Consider the following 15664-nt stretch of genomic DNA (forward strand, 5'->3'; position numbering starts at 1 on the left):
GCCGGTGCCGGCGGGCGGGGCGGGAGCGGCGGCAGTGGAGGGAGGGGATGCGATGGAGGGAGGGGATGCGGGGACCGGGGCGGGATCCGGTGTGCCGCGGCCGTGCCGGGGGCGGGGAGGGACGGGCAGAGCGCAGCGGCACGGAGCTCGGCCCCGGGATCCTCCGCCCCGGCCCCGGGATCCTTCGCCGCGGTCCCGGGATCCTCCGCCCCGGCCCCGGGATCCTCCGCCCCGGCCCCGGGATTCTCCGCCGCGGTCCCGGGATCCTCCGCCCCGGCCCCGGGATCCTCCGCCGCGGTCCCGGGATCCTCCGCCCCGGCCCCGCTCGTTCGCACCGGCGGCGCTGCGAACTCCCAAATCTTCGGCTCCGCCGCTGGTGGCGTCCGTAAGGACAAAGGAAATCCAAAGTTTTGTCCTATTTCCTCCCCCCACCACCCGGCTTCTCACACCCTCCGCTTCACCGACGGTTTTGGAATTTTTAATGTAAAGTATAAAGAGATGGCGTATTTTCCCCTTCGTGCAAATTGGGGTTTTGTGCCCCTCTTCCAAAGGAGGGTTGGGATGTGGCTTTGGATGTGTGTTTGCAGTGTTTCAGGGAGGTGGCGGTAATTCCGGTAGAGTCCCCAAAAATTACTCTGTGCCAGGGTGTCTAGTTTATTTCACGTGAGTAATCCCATCGCATGTGCATTTCTGCACAGCCCCTTCGATTGAACTGATAGGTGAAAAATGGGAATTACTAAAACTGTGCCGTGGCCATGGTATTTCTGAGAGAACCTTGCCTTGCAAAACCGCTTTCTGAATAAGCACTGAGGCTGGGAAGTCTCGCAGCACTCCTGTGTCCACCAAGCATTTGTAATTCACAGCTGACAGTATTTTGCACAGGCGGCTTTGTCGCCTCTCCCATTCTGAACACCTCAGAAAAAAGAAAATTGGACAGACAAGCTGTTTTGTGGTTTGGTCCCCGTTGTGCCACGTGGTCAAAACTTTTAAGTCCCTGTTGTCCCACACAAGATATTCCAGACACAAAGAGCAGTGAATGTGAGAAGATCTGGAGTTCTCTTTAAATAACTGGATGCAAAATAAGAATTCCTCCCTGTCCAGCAATACCTTTCATTTCCACTCAGCACTGACAGCACCTGAGATTGATGGACTACCAGAGGAACACTACTCTGGGGAAAACACGAGTCATTCTGTAAACACTTCCCTTCTCTCCTAAGAGCAAGAGCCCTTAGATGATGAGTAAAGTGAGTAATGGCTCTTCCTGTGAGGGGCTGTGGAAAGCTGCCTGGCAACAGCAAGAGGGAAATCGTGTGCATTTTGGGCTCCTGAGGTGGGAGTGGTCATGCCCTAATATTTCCCCAAGCAAGTGCTCTTAAATCCCCAGAACAGTGGATACCTTCCACTATGCAGAACCAATTTCTTTTCCCTAGCAGAGGAGTGCACGCAGCACAGCTAGACTTATATTGGCCTAGATCCATAAATTAGGTGTTTAGGTAGAATTTAGGTGCATAAATCCTGCCCAATCCCAGCATGTGCTTTGCCAAATGGCTTCTTTAGGCAACTAAGTTTTTTGCAGCCTCTTGCTGCTTTGCTTGTGCTTAGAATTGCTGTCATCTTGGCAAAACCAGGATCATGGTACTTAAAATGTGCCCAAACCTGGATGAACTCTCAGGCAAGGCATTATTGCCCCAAATGCCACGGAGGCTGGGTAAATTGGTCGTGTTCAGGCCACACCTAAGAAAGACTTGGAAGTTTTGTTTCTGAATAACTCACAGCAAACCGGCTGGCAGCAGAGACATCACCACGAGCACTACGGGGAACATGTTCAGCCTCAAGGATGAAGGGTGTTCAAAACCATGCCACTCTATTCCCAGGAAAATGCTTTTTGCTCCAAGCCATAAGCTGTTCTGAAGCTGAGACTATTCTGTGAGGATACTGAAGGTGCTCCTCCTCCCCCTCACATGATTTTGCTAATATAATTATTGGACTGTAGGGTGGTGGCATGACTTGCTGGGCTCATGAATAAGAAGCTCAGCCAGGGAGTGAGGGAAGACCTTGGTTCTACTTCACTCAAGGACATTCAGTTCAGGGACTCAAGTGTTTTATGTTAAGCAGCCATCAAATAAAAAGTATTTGCAGATGCTCACCTTGCCAGGTGCTATGCACCCTGAACTCCCAGTGATTTCTGGGAGCCTGAAGTTTTACCCTGTTTTGGAAAAAAGGGTATGAAGGAAACCACATCTGCATCATTTGTGCAGGCTGGTGCTGGCAGTTTTTCTTTCTGAAGGCTTCTGTAGGTTCCACAGTTAAAACTTCTGCTTCAAAAGTTGGTCTAAAAGTTTGATCAAAACAAATCACGCATGGAGTTTTTTTGCAAGGTTCAGTAATTGTACATATTTTCTACAGTCAGATAAGTGCATGAATGCTCTTAAAAAGAGGGACTCAGGAACAACATTTAGAAAAAAAGAAAAGGTTTATCACTAAGGGGAGTAAAACTCTTCTTTGAAAGGAGTTTATATCACCATAAAAACTGCATGCATAATTCAAGACGCTACATATCTTACCTCTCACATCATTCTCTTTTACTATAAAAATGAACTAATGATTCCAAATGTGAAACTGGTCAGCGTGATTTATAAAGCTCAGGGAAACCCATCACAGTGCTCCCATCTGGCCAATAATTGTTTTTTTTTCCCAGAAGAGTTGAAGAGAGACTGTTGGAGTGGTGGCCACCATTGGCACAGCTGTTCTCTGCTCTCTGCTCTCTTCTTTATCTGCTGCTCCTGTCACTGATGGGAAGAGGATGTGGGGCAGGATGTTAATCTCAGAGACAGAGCCCTCCCATCAGTACATTCCCCCCCACACCACTGGGAGCTTGGGATGAAGTAAAAACCCAGCTCCACTGAGATTTTTTGTGGGAAAAATTCAGTTTCTCCACACTGTCCCAAGCTTCTTCCCTTCCTCTTTCACCTCCACATGACAGAACCTTTCCTAGCAACTCCCTCAGGGCCAGGGAGTACCAACGGAGAAGTAAGACTATTGATGTTTTAAGAAAAATAATTTTGGCCCAATAATGTATTCATAATCAAAATACTTAAAATTCCTGGGGCAAAGGAACCCTGCCCACAAAACAATGAGTCCCTTTAAATGAGATTAATTAAAAACAGCGTTGAGAGAACAGTCATTGAATAAGACTCAGAGAATTCCATCCACACCTCTCCCAACAGGTATGAGGTGACAATAAAGATGATGAGCCAGTAAAAAAGGGCTTTTTTTTTACTCTAAAAAAGCATCTGACAAAGCCTCTGAAGCAGGGAGTGGACTGCAGTCAGAGAATCACAGAACATCTTGAGCTGGGAGAGACCCACAAGGCTCATCACAGTCCAACTCCCGGCCCTGTACAGGGTCACACCATGTGCCTGAGGGAGTTTTCCAAACCTTTCTTAAGCTCTGCCAGGCTTGGTGCCATGACCACTTCCCTGAGCAGCCTGTTCCAGTGCCCAGCCACCCTCTGGGTGGAACACCTTTTCCTGTTATCCAACCTAACCCTGCCCTGATGCAACTGCAGGCCATTCCCTTGGGTCCTGCCACTGCTCATGGGAGTGAAGAGATCAGTGCCTGTCCCTCCTCTCCCCCTCATGACTGCAGTGAGGTCTCCCCTCAGTCTCCTTTTCTCCAGGCTGAACAGACCCAGTGCTCTCAGCTGCTCCTCACAAGGCTTCCCCTCCATGCCCTTCACCTTCCTCGTGCCCTCCTTGGGACACTCTCTAACAGCTCAATGTCTTTTTTACATTGTGACAGCCAGAACTGCCCCCAGCATTAGAGGTGAGGCTGCTCCAGCCCTGAGCAGAGCAGGACAATCCCCTCTCTTGCCTGGTGATGCTGTGCCTGGTGCCCCCAGGACTGGGATGTCCCTCCTGGCTGCCAGGGCACTGCTGCCTCCTGTCCAACTTGTCCTCCAACAGCACCCCCAGGTCCCTTTCCATGGCACTGCTCTCCAGTTATCTATCAGGTATTTACTATTAGATATTTATCTATTGTTAGATGTTTGCTCTTATTAGTTATTTACTATTGTTAGATACTTATCTGTTATTAAATGCCTGTTATTAGTAGCTGTTTAGAATAGAGAATCAAAAAGGTAAACATCTTGTCAAGCCTCTAAAGTGGGGAAACAATGCCTTAAGTTTTAGCTTTTTTTTTTTTTTTTTTTGTGCTGCTTTGGTGCTCTGAGCTTCATATGTAATGTCAATAAGCTCTCTTCACAGCTTAGTTAGAAAAAAACAATTATTTTCCAGCTTGAGGAGCAAGGACAATTGTTACAAGCTTCAGGCCCAAAAAAACATAAACAACAGTGAATTGAAGAGAGAAAAAGAAGAAGGATGGGACTTCATAACCTAAAGCTATAATTGGACAGTTAACCCCAATATGCAAATGGAGCAGAACATATAAAAGTGAGAGCCCCTGTGAGCGCTCGTGCATTTTGGGACCATTTTGGTTCATCTTGGGTGCAGCCCTGGCTGGGCTCTTGTGCTGCTAAATTGCATCCATCGAGGCATTCTAATAAATCCCTCCTTTATTCTTTAGCTCTGTCCAGCCTTTGTTCCAGGTCAGCCTCTCTAGGCATCAGTTCCAGACCCCAGCCTGTCCCTACAGCCAGGGCTGCCCCATCCCAGGTGCAGGCACTTCACCTAAAACCTCTCCACAGGACTGATTGATTCTGTGTGTTCTGTCAACGTGAATCAAATTGGATGAGGTTATTTCATGGAGTCTGTGACTTTACATCTTTTACGTTGTTTAACTAGTGACAAAATACAACCCTTGAAATGTGAGGAAAGACCATTGCTGGAGGTGCAGTTTTATATTACACATTCTCACCAGGGAGCTACTTCTGAAGGGTGGGTTCCTTTTTACCTCATCCCTAAACATTAGTTTTTCTTGCTTTTGTACCCCCTTGCAGTCCATGGTGAATTGCATGGGTTTGCTGATCTGTTAGAACATAAATCACAAATCCTCACAAATAATGAGTTTCCTATCAGATCAATAAGCTGATCTAACACATCCTAAGGTCACTTGATAACTAGATCCAGCACATGGGGTGAGAAGAGAAGAACCATTTCTTTAGGCTACAGTCCTCAATGATGAGGAGGGGGGGAAAATCAACAAATCTGCTAATTGACATTCTCTGGAGTCAGGATATCTCCATGCAGATGAAAGAAGCAATTAGCCTGGGTCAGAGGAAATAAGAAAGAGGAAAAAAGCTGTTGAACACAGCCTCTGCAGACAGCTCTGTTGGTAGAATGGAGCCTCTGCTTTGCTCCAAATACAGAGCCTGATGACTGTCCAGGGCTCCCATCTGGAAGCTCTGGAGGCTGGAAGTTTTTCTGGGGGTCATTGGTACCAGTGGCACAGGAGTGCTCTTCTGGGTTAATGCAAAGCACCAGTGTGAACAAGCACTGGGTCATTGGCCTGCCTGCCATCAGCACCAGATATCCTCACACACTGTGAGATACACAACCAAAGCCTGTGCACGCTCAGGCAGTAGAAACAGAGCCGTGTCTTACAGCTTAGTAAGTTTTGCAATCTGTGCTTGACAGAAAAGCGGCTGTTCTCATTTCAAAACTATTTTTTTTTTCTGCAATTAATGATTTCCAGGTCTAGCTGTGCTCTGTTTCCTGCATGGCAGGGAATCCTAATACGAGGCCGTTTTCTTTGAAACATCCAGTCAGACTAACACAAAACAAACTCCAAAGCCAAAGCGTGAGATTTGCCTTTCCCTGGCAGACAACACCAGAAAAGCAAAAGGGCTTCTTGTTCTCTGAACCAGCATCATCTTGCCAGAATCATCTTGCCCATTCAGTGCAATTTTGAACAGAGAACACGTTTTTGCTGTGCAAGCCTCTTTTCAGAAACTCATTCACTGTATGCTCCATGCCATGTATGTACCATGATGAGGTTACATGATGAGTCTTCCAGCCTGAAATGATGGATGCTATATCTGGGACCTTCAGGTTTCTTCTACTGATCCTATGATATTCAATGTCTCAAAAAAGGTTGAAGATGCTACTTTTCAATATGAGCAGCTACTTGTTCTGGAACCTTCTTTTCTTCCTTTTCACACCTTCTTGCTTAGGAAGCCCCCAAGCCTCATTACAACAATGGTTGCCTGTGGCTTTCACACTGTGTTAAAAATGACATTTTAAAATCATGTTTATTGCCAGGATTAGTTTAAAATAGTATTGAGAAGGAAAGCTTTTGTGAGGGAAACACGGTGATCTCAACAGCCTACTTTTTCTCTCACTGGCAGTTGCTGGCTACATTTGACTTAAGCCAGGGTATTTCATCTTTCAAATAAACCTCTCATTTGAGTCATCTAGAAGGAAATCATATACAGTACAACAAAAATAAATCCCCTGTCTCTCAGCTGGCTTCTCTGTTTCACAGATCTCTTCAGGATCTGGTAGACTTCAGCGTCTGCTTTTCTTCACACAGTTATCTTCACTGCTGCTGTCCAGTTGCACAAAACCCTGCTCTGTTTCAAACTAGAGGAGACAAAGAAGCTTTCTCTGTTCTGGAAGAGTCAGAAGATGACCTGAGTTCCTCCCGAGAATTGCCTTTGTTTGTTCAGTAATTGCTTGAACAAATAGGAATGAGCTCCATGTGGAATATCTGGAAGGGCTTCACCTGTGGTTTGCATTATGTGAGATATGCAGGGCCCTGTGGCTGAGAGGGCTTTATTTATGTGGGCTTTTATGTGGTTTTTTTCATACCTTTCCTCACATGCATTCATTCCCCTCTTTCCCCCCCCGCCCCATTTGTTTTTTGTTTTTTTTTTTTCCAATGGGGCTAGTAAGAATTTGCAGTATGTTTGTATTTAATACCAACTATATTACTAATTTTAAGCAATTCCCATTAAACTTTCAGCAACCTACAGTCTTTTTTCAAAGTCGGGTGAAATAATACTGTGTTTCACCCTTGAGATTTTACTAGGCACCCTTGTTGCAATCTGGATGACATTTTCCATAATATCATTATGTTGTGGATACCTTGGCCATGAAGTGCTTTAAGTGATACTATTTTTGTAAGCCATTTAACATCTTAATCAAATCACGGGCCATTTTCTGTAATTACCACAGTTGGTGTAGTACGTGTGTCAGTCTTTATGGACTAGACATAAGATTACCAGTGATGTTCTTTAATAGTGTTACAGCAGAACAACAAGAAAAGTAATCTATTTTTAGCCTGTAATTTTCCCAGCATCATAAGCAAATCCAAGCTATATCTTAACTCGTTGATCTAAAATTCCCTTGACTATATTCAGATATGGGCTGGTATCTGTTTTGAGGCTTGTTTTGCTGTTAACAGCACTCCCCTTTTATCAACTTAGCAGGTTCTTTCTGGCCTGGTCTATTTACTAGAAATTCTTTTCTTATTTTGTTGTATTTTTGTGTATTTCAGCTTTTCTGTGCACATCGCTTTCATTTTATCTTCATGAGCTGCTGTTCTTCCATAGTTTCAGCTCTCCCAATGGGAGGTAAGACCGAGTTTTGTTTTCACATTTGTTTCCTTTACATCTGATTTACATTTTACTCACAGTAAGAATATTTTGTTCACTGCATGACATGAGTTTTACCTCATGCCTAATAGTTATTTAACCAAAAAAAAAAAAATGTTACTGAGACTTGGCTTGCAAAACGGCGTCCAGCTCAAACTCATTGAATTTCAGGTACTGGGACTGGATTTTCCTGACAAAAGGAAGGTGTCTTCCAAGGCCTCACTTACAACAGCAGTGGGCTAGTCAATGTAGTTAATATAAACTGTGGAGCAGTATTGTAAATGTAGGTGCATTTAATGGGAAGAAATGGCAATGTTTGACTCAATTCAGAAGGCTGAATTATTTTTTTTTATTATAACCATGCTAAAATACATTAATATACTATATAAAAGGAGGATACTAAAACTACATACTACTTTCTCTAACTCTAATTAACACAACTCATGACCCTCTCTGACAGTCCAGCCCCAGGTGGGTTGGATTGGCCATCAGGCTCAAACAATCCTCACCAGAATCCAATCAAGCACTCACCCCAGGTAAACAATTCTCCAAACACATTCCACATGGGAAAAACAAGGAGCAGAAATAGAAATTGTTTTCTCTTTCATTTCTCTCTGTGCACCTCTATAAAAAAAATCCTAAAAAAGAAAGAAATGTGCTTACCACAGAGCAGTTCTTATTCTGATGCAGGGACCTGTGTCTGCTCACTTGAGTCACACCTTGAGCTGTTCTGGCTGCAGGGACTCTGTTAACAGTGCTGGGATTCCTTCCCAGGCAGGAGGAGAGACCTTGACCTCAAACTGCTGCAGTCAGAGGAGACAAATCCCACCTGAAACAGAGCTGCCATTTGGACAGTTCCCACAAAGAACCTCCCATATAGAGTATTTATTTTAAAGACAACTGTAGTCACTCATGGGAAGCCTTTACAAGATGTTTTTATTCTTGTGAATTTGACTGTGCGTTTTCTTCTATCAGTTTCTTTCATTGCTTCATGAAACTTCACGCTGGTTGATTGCAGTTTTTAGACTTTGCCTGTGACTATTCAGACCTGTTCTGCTTCTTCATTTTGTGATGAGGTTCTGTAGCATCAGCTGTTTTCATTTTCAAAACTTGTAATCAGATCTAGCTCTGTTCTGCATCCAATTCTCAGTCTTTAGCAAGCTAAAGCTGTGTGCTTCTAGCAACCCTTTTCTGAGGGTCTCTTGGTCCCTATTCTGACTCAGATTTGATTTTGAAAATTACATGATCAACAGGGCTTCCAAGCATTATAAATATCTGGAAAGATTTCCTCTTGCTTTCAGTTATACAGTGGCCATGTCTCAAATATTTTGGTCTTTCCTAGAGCACAATATTTTCTCAAATCTCTACAGCACAGGATTACTCATTTGCAATCTGGTGCTTCTGGTCCTGCAGTACTCAAAATTACCTTAATTCATCTTTCTTTTCATCAGCCCTGTCTCCTTTTTAAAGAAAAATTGTGTTATTTTATTGAATCTACTTCAACCATATCCTCCATTTCAGGAGAATTTAATAAGCTTTGAAATTTTTTTTTTTTTTTTTTTTTTTTAGTTTCTCCTCCACAGTGTTCTCTCCTTACCACTCCTTCTGGTCTTTTTTTTTCCTCCATGTCAGCTTTTGTTTGTACTCTGCTGCATGTTAAGTTGCATCAAAGAAAACGCCAGATTAGTGATAAAAAAGGCATCTCTCATATAAAAAAAGGGGCACACATATATATATGTAAATAAATATATAAAAATTTTAAAAAATAAATATATGTATAAATATGTATATATGTGTGTGTATATATATATATATGTATATATATATATATATATGTTACAAGGTACAAGAGAGGAAGGAATTTGTGAAGGAGAAGCTAAAAATGTTCCACTGAGCCAGTTTCTGCCACCAAGTATCAGTGACAGCAGTTGCTGAACTGGGGAGTGTTCCAGCCTCTGAGGCAATGGGTCACTTTGCTATAGCCATAAACCCACTGACATTTGTCTTGCTATCATCTCAGTTCCTCATCTGTGCTTGGTTTTATGCTTGTAGTTCTGTCATACTTTATTTTTTTTCTCATCTCCTATTGCCATTCAAATGGTTTCCAACCTTCATTTTTATTTTTGTGGATTTCTCTTCTCCAGGGGAGGCAGGAGCCCTGTGTGGCAGGATTGTATTAGCTGAAAACAAGGTTATCTTTCACTGAACACTTAGTGGTTCACACATCACACACAGCCTGTAACTCCCTGGTTTAATATTGCTGTTAATGCATCTCCTTTTTTCCCCAGCCATTTCCATTTGTCCCAGCTTGTAGCAAAGGTTAAGCCAGCTTGATTTGTAGTAGTTTCCTTTTATCCTTATGCTTTTAGGTTTTTTTTGTAGTTATATTTTCTGTATTGTGGAATTTTCACCTCAATTTTTTTTATACAGATTTCTGCATATGTAGAATATCTTGTTTTTCCTAATCTAAACAATTGAATGATCTGATTCTGTTTCCTTTCTGCCTCGCTCTGCTGCTCTCACCAGCTTTTACTTTCTCATTTTGCCTTCCTTTCCTAACTTCCTTTTTATCTTCCTCTGAAACGGGCCATTCTGCCTTGAACCCTACTTCCTCCTTGTTATCTTTGCCTTTCCTGGTGTTCCCATTTTAACTCAGCCTCTCTCTTCCTCCATTTACACTTCTGCTCCTTCTCCGGAGGACAGGAACAGGTAAAAATGAGCTGTCCCCTGTGCCTGGCTTCCCCCAAAGGCTGCATCTTCTCTCCAAGGCTGCCTGTGCACCTGTCCTCTCTTGTGATAATTTCTGCTCCTCCAGCTGGTCCCCAGAGGACCCAGATTCGTGCTGTGAATAACGAGGCTTCCCTCCCTCCAGTCTGTTCTGACTATCACTTTTTTTTTTTTTTTCTCCCTGCCCACTCATTTTCTATGTTTAATGTCCATGTGACACCATTCTTCTCTCTCTTGTACTCAGCCTTCCTTTACAACTGGCTCATGCCTTTCCATTTTTGCTTCCCAGAGCTGATGATTTCATTTTCTGCACTGAAATCTCTGCTCCTTGCTAGATCACCTGCTTTATTTCTCCTGATAAGCCCTGTTTATTTTGCTTTCTTCATGACACTTCAGCATGCTCATGTTAATTCCATCAACCAAGCTACTGAGAACATTGAACATGTGAGTTTTTTAATTTTTCAGGTTTTAGAGAGGTCAAGGAGGCACGTGTCGGAATTGCAAGTTGAAGAGGTTAACTTCTCCAAGCTTTGCTATTATTCCTAAAACATCATGAAACGAACAAAAAACCCAAAAAAACCAAAAAAAAAAAAAAAAAAGGGGGGGTTGCTATTGCCATAGTAAGAAGAGAATAAGAAAATCTCTGTGAGATCAGGCTGCTGGGAAAAGCTTGAACAAAAAAAATAAAGGTCCAGCAGCACTCTGAAACAGAAAGAAATTAAGTAATCCTGAATCTTTGGAAATGACAGTGAAAGAAAACCAGAATTCCTCAGCAAGGGCAGGGGGAAGGGCTTTTAAATAACAAAGACAACTTGCAGAGGGGATTGCAAAAGCTCTGACAAATGAAGCAACGCTGCTCAATGAAAAGCAGGAGTGAGCAGCAGCATGCCAGAGGCCCAAGGGCTGCTGGTGCTTCACCAGGAGCTGCAGCAGAGGAGCTCCCTGCCACATGGCCACCCTGCTAGAGGAGTTGTGCAAACCCTCCTGGGTGTGTTCACCTGCCTGCAAAGGAGCCCTAAAACTTACCAGATAGATGCCCTAATGTGTGTGGTAGGAGATGGGACAATGCAATTGTTACCATCTGTGTGTCCTTTTATTTATTAATGTGAGGAAAGGAATGGGTTTGCAAAGAAAAGGATGTGCTTGATTTCTTCTTGATGATAGGCAGAGTTTGTGTCTAGCACCACTTACAAAGATTGCCTGTTGCAACAGAAAAACGAGCAGGAGAAAGGGTGTTTTTTTTTTTTAACAAGAGTGGCTCAGTTTATGTGATTGTGAAAGAAAATGCTTTACCAGTCCAGCTATCCCAGGGAACAATTTCTTCCATGTTGTTGTCCACCAGTGAAAAGATCATGTAAACCAGCAGCGCTGTTTATACCACCAGCAGAAGAGACAACATTTCCAGTAATGCAATGAGGTAAAAAAATAAAAGTGAAAGAGATGAGAATGTCAGATTTCCACTGTAATAATAATTGTAGTGCAACAGAAACGCTCACAGCAGAATACCTTTATGAAAGAGAGGAATAATGAACTGTAGAAGAGGCTGGGGTTATAGGCTGCATCCAGCACAAGAAGAAAGAAGAAAGATAGAAAAACAGAAAGAAAGAAAGAGCGAGAGAGCAAGAGGGAGGGAGGGAGGGCAACTTTGTGTAACCACATTGCACAGACATGCTAAAAAATAGCTTAAAAAATAACTAAAAATCCTAGAAACCACCCAAAGGGGACTGAAATCAGGAGATGCTTCCATGTTCCCACAGGAGATGACATAATAGGATAGACATCATATTAAAGTAAAGTAAAAGTAAAGTCTAAATGGCTGAAAATTCAAATTGTTTCTGGAATGGTTGTTCAAGGGACAGTTGCTCCAGAAGGGTGCAAATGTGTCAGTCATATGTCTGAAAAGACTGTATTCACACAGTAAATATAAACTAATGTTCACCCAGTAAAGCTATGCTAGATGCTGATTGGCAGTTCCTAGGGAACTGCTAAAACCACAGTACTGAGGAAAAAATATAAGTGAAAGAAAGATAAAATTGGGTTTGGAGCAGTTGTCACTGGGAAAAAAAAAACCAAAAAAACAACAAAACAGCAACCTACGAACCAACCAACAATGACAAAAGAAAAATAAAGGGAAACCCTCAAAACAAACAAATCCCAAACCAACCTTTCAGTTGCAGATCTGAAAGAGACCTGATTGGGTTTTGGACATGTGCTATATTGCTATCCTGCAGATATAAGTTGTTACAGCCAGTTCCTAGGGAAACTAGAGACGGGAAAGGAAATATTTCAAGAAAAATATGAGAAATTATCAGCCCCTTTTAATGTGATTGCCAGAAATGAAAGAGTTTGATGTAGAGGAGAGCTTGGTTATGCTGGTGATAGAGGGGAATCTATAAATAAATAGATTTCACAGGTATACGCAGGATTAGAAAAAAAGGAATAAAATATAATTGAGATAATTCAGCACTTCCTTTGGTGTCACAGCTTTTCATTGCTTTTCACTATGAAGACACTATAGTCTTTCCAAGCCAGGAAATATTGGATCAGTACTGCTTAAGTAAAAACCCAGCTCCTTCCACAGACATCCCAAAACACAGGTATGTTTCAGCCTTCATACATTTGTCAGGTTATTTGTTACCCAAAGCCAAAACCCCAAAAAAGTGACACGAGAAACCTCTGGCAAATGCTTTCCTGCAAAAGCATCAGTGCTGACTCCAGCCCTGGTGTTTACAGTCGCATCCCTTAAACATTTCTTCAGAAAGAATCAGCCTTGTGAGGACCAGGCTACCAGCATAATACCTGACTGGTGAATCTGACAGGGAACAAAAAGCTGAACGAAATATGTACTACATGTAGGTCTAACAAGTCTAGGTCGAACAAGACAACCTTGCTTTGCTTAGAAGGAAACACAAAACTAGAAAATCTGAAGAGGAAATGAGAAGCGTGTCAGTCCTTGAGATGTATAGCTTATAAGAAGAATCATAAGAATTACTTAAAAAAAAGTATTTTGTTTATTTACAACAGATTCTCTATGTGTCAAGACCTGTCAAGACTTTCTCAAATGAAAGTAATGCATCATTTGCTCACCAAAACGATCTATTCACTATGTGCCTCAGCAGCTGAAGAGAACAGGGTGTCTTTGTAACATTTAACAACTGTGTTTAAGAAGTTAACAGCAAATGAAGAGGAAAACCAGAGGCCTGTCACGTATTTCAAGCACTGCAAACACACAAACCAACCCAACCCAGCATTATGTCCCAGTGGAAATTAGACTCTTACTAATGACACAAACTTTTGAACAGCTTGCTGTGTATGGTCTGTTTCTGTTGTTAAATAAAAGAAAACAACAACAACAACAAAAAAACCAAACCACCTCTCAATGCATTTAGTGGTGTGGTGGAACCCAAAATTATTGAACAAATTTTTGCCCAGAGTACCAGAATGCTGTTACTGCGACTTGGCAACTTTCTTTTTGAGCTGAGCACTTCCCAGGCAGGGCAGGCACAGGGACACGTGTTTTGTCAAGAGCTGCAGTTATGCAATAACTCAACAAGAAAGAGCTGAAATCACGGGAAAAAAGCCCAGCAAACAAAACCCGAGGCCTTTGCTGACCTTACAACAAGAGCAGCTTCAGCACCATGGGCTGACTGGATCCAGCTAGGGATGCAGGGCTGAAAAAGCTGGCACGAAGCTGGGGGAATGAGCCAACTCTGCCAGGTTGGCAATGACCTCCCTCTCACTGACAAAGTGTTCAGCACATTTTTACCATCTCTGTGCTTTTGAAAGTAAGTGCTTTATGATTACCACAAGGGATGCAGATATAAACAAATGTAGGACAAAATGCAGCAGCCAGGTGGATGGCCTTGACCACACAAAGAGACTCAGACTCAGTCACACAGCTATAAAATACAAGCTAAAGACAAAAAAAACTATCTCTCTTCCCACCCTGCAGAGTCTCTTAATGGATTTCAGCAGTGAGTAGGCCACAAAGCTGTTTTTTTCTGAAATGGAAATGTTGTAGTTATTTCCTTCCCTAAATATACAAAGCAGGCAATAATGCTGAAAGAATCTCATCCATAAAGAAATTGAGATCAATATTGCAATACATGATATTCGTGAAGCCCTGATTTGGCCAAAAGCTCTTTATTTGCAGTAGGGTGTTTGTGCTGCTGGCAGGATGCTGCCCAGCAGTGATTCATCAGCAAGGAAAATAGATATCTGAAGCTGGGCTCCTACGTCCATACCTAGTTACCAAAATAAATTGCCTGATTTTCAAGCTTGCCAGGAAGCAGCAGATCCCAGGAGCACACGTGTGATGGAGAACAATTACACAGCAGATCAAAGCTAAAGCAGACTAACCACAGTCCCCCAAATTACAGGGGAAACTGAGCCTTTAGTGCCAATTGGAACATATTTTGTTTCTTTTTGCTTTTCAGTTCCAGGTCTCCAGTCTGTGATCCACTGAGAAAGATGCTAACTCCAGAATCACCTGTTGGTGACCAAATTTGACAAAGTGGAGACCAAATCAGGGATTTTTCACCTGAAATTTTAGGTCAATTTTCTAAAGCTATGCCAAATCACTTACATGTCCAAATATCTTCTAACTCAGGATAATGTAGTGAATTTTAAACCACTGTCTCTGGATGACTAACACAGGACAGCTTCAGAGACCTTAAACTCATTTAGATCAGCTTTCTGTGGAAAAAAGCATAGCATTTTGATATTCATGCATTATGTCTAATGTTTCCTGCTTGATGCAAGCATAAAATTAAAGGTCTGCCTTCAGAATTAAAATTAAAGGTCTGTCTGATATTTCCAGAGCTGCATGCTATATTTTATAGGGCCAAGTGACCAGAAGTGAAACTACCTTGGGCAGATGCTATTGACCCTCACTGGTGCCACTCAGGCAGAAAGAAGTGGCCCCAAAACACCACAATAAATCAGGATATTACAAATAATTTATTCACAAGTAAAGCCTCAGGCTCCTGTGGACTACAAACATTCATGTTTCAAGACATAAATGAGAAAAAAATGTGGCTAATAAATTCACTCCTGTTGAAAAACAAGCTTTTCTGTTTGGCTCAAACAAATGCAGTTGGAAATGACTTATGGAACATCTAGAAAACAAACCTCAAATGCTTCATTTTTATCACACATCACCAGCTACATAAATGTACCAAATTCTAACCTTGTCAGCATCACCAAGTGTCCAGTATCGTTAGAGACCATGCATGTTGCTAGAACAAAAATAAATTCAGTAATATTTACCCCACTAGAACCAAAAATCAACTTAACCTCAGAATAAAAACCCCAGTGTTCTGTGTTTGTTCTGACATACCAGAAAGAAATTACTTTTTCCAGTTTCAGCTACATCTGATCCAATAT

General features: G+C 42.4%; 1 long non-coding RNA gene across 1 annotated transcript; it reads left to right on the forward strand.

The window, feature by feature from the left end:
* The first annotated feature begins 40 nt into the window (after positions 1-40).
* Positions 41-15078, forward strand: LOC140682257 (uncharacterized). The gene is made up of 4 exons (XR_012053748.1): positions 41-4012; positions 6442-6697; positions 7456-7531; positions 14716-15078. It is a non-coding gene; the product is annotated as an uncharacterized lncRNA (long non-coding RNA).
* The last annotated feature ends 586 nt before the right edge of the window (positions 15079-15664 follow it).

The sequence above is a fragment of the Taeniopygia guttata genome, chromosome 1A (genome assembly GCF_048771995.1).
Source record: "Taeniopygia guttata chromosome 1A, bTaeGut7.mat, whole genome shotgun sequence".
NCBI lineage: Eukaryota > Metazoa > Chordata > Aves > Passeriformes > Estrildidae > Taeniopygia > Taeniopygia guttata.